This window comes from Rhamphochromis sp. 'chilingali' (assembly GCF_963969265.1).
Source record: "Rhamphochromis sp. 'chilingali' genome assembly, chromosome: 19".
Lineage (NCBI taxonomy): Eukaryota > Metazoa > Chordata > Actinopteri > Cichliformes > Cichlidae > Rhamphochromis > Rhamphochromis sp. 'chilingali'.
Genome location: NC_137946.1, coordinates 9,643,164 through 9,648,256, shown reverse-complemented (window position 1 = coordinate 9,648,256; position 5,093 = coordinate 9,643,164).

The following is a 5,093-nucleotide window of genomic DNA, read 5'->3' as shown; positions in this document are numbered from 1 at the left end:
ATAAAATAAATGAAAGCAATAAACTGCGGCTGTTGATTTGGTCAGAGGGATTCACTGTGGAGCTATCCTTCCACATGAAACATTTATTTCTCCTAATTCTCCTTGCAGAACCTTTGAGTGGTAATAACATGTTTCTTTCCGCTTGGTCGTGCCAGACGAGCGACAGGAAGACTGTAGGCCATAATTATCCTGTTTGTTCAGAGGCCCAGTGCTTTTTATTATTTAAATCTCCTAGGGCTGTGAAAGTGCTGGGAGGCAATTCTTTCTCCCATTTTTCGCCATGCTGTGTTAGTCAGTGTTAATGCTGCTCTGTAATTTTTTGATGTTCTGTTTGCACAGTGTTCATCAAGAATGTGAAAGATGCCTTAAACAAGAAAAAGAAGTGGCATGACAGTGTAAACAAATAACTTGAACAAATTGCTTTATGCAGGCATAAGTACTGATGATAAAGGACATCAAATACCCCTATTATTATGAGGAATTAACATTGGCGCTGAATGTACAATAAACTGATTCCTTTCAGCAGTGCAAACATTTCTGCCTTACAAAGACGGCACCATTTTTCTCCCGTCCCCCAGACAGTTGTCACTCTATGCGATTGTTGCAGTACAACATTTATGAATTCTTATGACAAATACATCGGTCTTCACATGTGTGAGTATTAAAGTTTTATATGATGGCAACATGTCATCATGGCTGACTTTCCCTTTATAATTAACTAGATAACAGAAACTCCCATTTTTAGTTTATCAGTGTCAAAATGCTTCTAACTCTATCAGCTACTACTACTGCTACTACTATCAAAACTGGCGTTTACCAGTACTATAAGGGCTCAGGGCATTATACACCGTTTCCCCAAGAATTCCTAATGTCATGGTAAAACTTTTATCAGATTTTAGGCAAAAAATATGAAATGATAAAAAACAAAATTGTTTAATATATAAAAGATCAAAATTGGTAAAGGTTAGAAATTTGTTAACTTTGTTACCAAGTTAAAAATACCCCAAGTGCTATAAAACAGCTTTCTGATGAGACTGTGTGTTCGAGTTTAAAGTCTCTGGCTTTTTTTTTTGTTGATATCTACCCTTTTTTCAGTGTTGCCCTGTATAGCATAACAATGGATATTAAATCAAAAAAATCAAGTTGTAATTGAAGTGAGGGCATTCAGATTTAAATCAAGTGGCTTTAATATATAAGCTGTTGTCACATCATGACATTTAAGTATGATATCTATTTTATGTCATGCAACAGAAAAAATTCAATAAATTCAGTTTAAGGTTTTGCAGAGAATGCACATCACAGGTAATAACATTTACATAATAGGATTTAGTAACAGCAATACTTGTTCATCTATCTTTGTTACTGTTTATCTTTAACAATGAAAAAAGGGGGGAATTGACTTTAGTCATCACAGCCATTTTTATATACAGTGCTTAAATAACTTAGTGGTTGTGTACACAGTGCTGCGGAAGAGGAGGAGATCTGGCTGTACTCATTAATATCCTGGTTATAGGGGCAAATTAGCACAATTCCTTATATTAGCATGGCTATATACAAATATGATATAAGGAGTTTAAAAGGTTGGCACCAAGGATCATTGTCTCCAATTAAGTATCTAGCTAAATGTAATACTTTGTAACAATTCTCCTTCTTGTTCCTAAATCATGGCATTAAGTAACTGCAAGACTTCAACATCTTATCCTACTATATTTTGAGTCTTAATTAGCAAATGAATTCTTGACTTATGACGAAAAGCATTTCTCATTCAACCACCAGATTCTAATGAATAATCTAATTAGAAAATTGTCACCATAATCTAATTTACAAGTTTTTCCTTGTGTACGAGGGAATGCTTGTATCAGAATCAATGAAATTTCCTGAATGTCTTCGTATGCACACGAGTGGAACGGGCATGAGGTAACATGACTTTGACCTTTAAGTCACAAATCCAATCATTTCAACATTTAATCCAAAGGGACATGTGCCAGACTTGGAAAGAATTCCCTGGATGTGAGGTCACTGTCACCATGACCTTTGACTACTGACCGCTAAAATCTAATTGGTTCCTTGTGTCTACATTAACATTTGCGCTAAATTTGAAGTGATTTCCTCCAGGCACTCAATCACGAGAACAGGTAAGCAGGCAGACAGACTCGTTTGCTTGTATTTATTTAACTCAATCAAAGTTATCTTCGGCTCATGGATTTCAAAATGATGGATCATAAAAGAAAAGAAAAAAGAAACGGCTACTATAAAATGTTCAGCAGTGACACTGCTACCTTATGTATATTGCTATCATTTGTATTACCGACAATAACTACATAACTTGAGTAGAATGTCATGTGAGTTTTCATCCATTGGCAGTCTTATGTCCGCAGACCACATCTGTTGAGACACAAACTTTCAAGACAGTTGTTGTTCCTCTTCACATGACCTTGTTGTTGTCAATTATTAGTGACACTTAAGTGAAAATATATGTTGTCAGTGATTCTTGCAGAACGCATCGATCCTATCATCTTTCTAAGCAGTTAGTAGGAGAGTTTTTAAATATAACTCATTCCTAAATAATGCACTTATCTTTTATCCGCTAGTCTTGTACATTTTTGGAATAATACATGAAAAAAAAAAACAACTCATATTATATGCAGTAGCTGCTGCTTTGATCTCCACCCCTTTAATCATTCCATGTCATGCTACCTAAGTATTTCACTTTTTATGTCTCTATAAATTGCCATGCGTTTCTGATTAAGATTTTGCAGTGAGTAAAATATGATATGAGCTTGTAAAACACTTAAGGTCTTTTAAGATAAAACAAGTGCTTTTCACCCTTTTAGTATCACTTAATTGGAGTCATTGATTTTAAATGTTTACAATTTTTTGAACTTCTATGGGGGCTCTACTCTTAGAATGGAAATCAGGGGATGCCCATAAGCATTCAGTAAAATTATCTCCTCATCAACTATTTCTGTGCTTATGTGCTTGTGCTGTCCTGCATTTATATTAACAACATATCTTGATTATAATGTTGTTTGCAGTTATTTTGGTAATAATCAGTCAGTACCCTTACAGAGATCTATTTTTTTTCCTGTACTTGAAGAACAGAAAGCCATAATTCAATCCTACGTAAGATAAGATAAGAACATGTCACGTTTCTAATTTTAGCATTTAATTATCTCCTTGGCAAATCAGCAAATGTCCTTCTTCTTCCGCTGTGAATAAACACTTCTGTACTGACACTTCCAAGAAATGCTATCAGACACTTTTGATTTTTGAAATCTTCCCATTGTTTTAACACAACATTTAATATACACTGTTAAAATATTTCTTTTCACCATGCCAAATCCCCCACAGACTTTCTATGAGCATTTGTTTAGAGCTGATTGTGGGCAGTCGTGCTTAGCACACAAGCTCATGCCAGACAATTGTATGCAAGACAGCCGAAAGAGAAAGAACCCAGAGCATTAGAGAGCAGGGATATTTGAGCAAACCTAGAGTCTTGGTGCAGCTTATGGTGCTTGGAATGAGAACCCAGCACAGTGGTACTGTATTCTCTGTTAACTCAAGTGTGTACCAGAAAGGGAAAATGACATAAAAGGTGAACTGGTTAAGCTGTTCCCATCATTTCTAGTCATGTGTGTCTTCCTATCCCACTGAGTGCTGTTTTATTCCTCTCCAGACAACACTTTGCAAGTTTTCAACAAACTGATTTCAACACTTGTTCTGCCGTGAAAGAAATTCATGCTTTGTTGCCCCTCATTAAGGGTTATTCTTCTGTCTCTTGTCTGTATCAGAGTCAAACCAGCATCAGCATTTTAGTGCACATCAGTAAATTAGAAATGCCGAGGTACAGTCGCACAACAATAATAAAACCTGCTCATAGATACGTGTTTACTGGTTCGCGTATGTGGGATAAAATGCACGCTATTTCGAGGTTGTCTGCAACACATTTTATCAACACCTTTGTTGAACAAACTGTTTTTTGTTTGTTTTTCTGTATTTAATTTTTGGTAAACTGTATTTGGTTTATTTCATTTAAATATGTAGGTGTTATGAAAAAAAAATGCTATTTTTACTTTTTTACATAAAAGCAAAACTGTTCACAAAATGGCCATCTAGTGGCTTTATACTACACGTACTGACCTTAAACTATGATTCAACATTAGGGTCTAGCTAAATATTGTGAAGTGGCTGATTATTTTTGTCTTGCATTGCTATATATTAGCACAGGATGTTTCAACTGAACTAAGATACTGATGTTAAAGGAGATAGATATATATATATATATAGATATATATACATATATATATATATATATATATATATATATATATATATATATATATATATATATATATATATATATATATATATATTAGTCGTAAGTAAATAAATAAAATTGTTTCTGGAATGCAAAGAAGCAGCAGTTTTAAAATCATTCCAAACATGTGGCTTGGCTCATTATGGGACATGTTGTATCCCAAGAGCCGAAATGTAGTTTTTGTACTGGCCAGGAAGAGGTAGCATTGCTAGTAATCACATACCCCCCCCCAAAAAAAAAATAAATAAATTCTGACTTTCTCCATTGTCCATACATCAATTGATCAGAGGGCAGATTTCATAAATCCTTGAATAAGGCCAAATTGAACAGTACTGTGCTTCAGGCTCCTCTATATGTATGCAAGATTAATGGCATTATATCAGACACATTTATGCATTGTGTTTCAGAAATATCTACTAAAGCCAGCATGCTAACCAGCATGTCCTACCCTTGCTCCTCACAACTCACACTTATACTACTCATGTCAGTTTAATTTCCAAGGTAAGAAGAATTCTAGAATCTGTGTTTGTGATTCTTTTCAATCATGTTGAAAGAAATTCTGAGAAAAAAAAACAGTAGACAGTGGTTGAATACCTTGGCAAGTAAACATTAAGGAGTAGGATTAACAGGAGAACTGAGATCTGCACTCCCACTGAAATCAGCTGAAAATGGTGATGCAGTCTACATCATGGACATGGACATTTTTGGGTCATTCCTACTATTCGGTGCCATTTCAGTGTGATCACTCTTCATCAAAAAATACAAAATTTTGAAT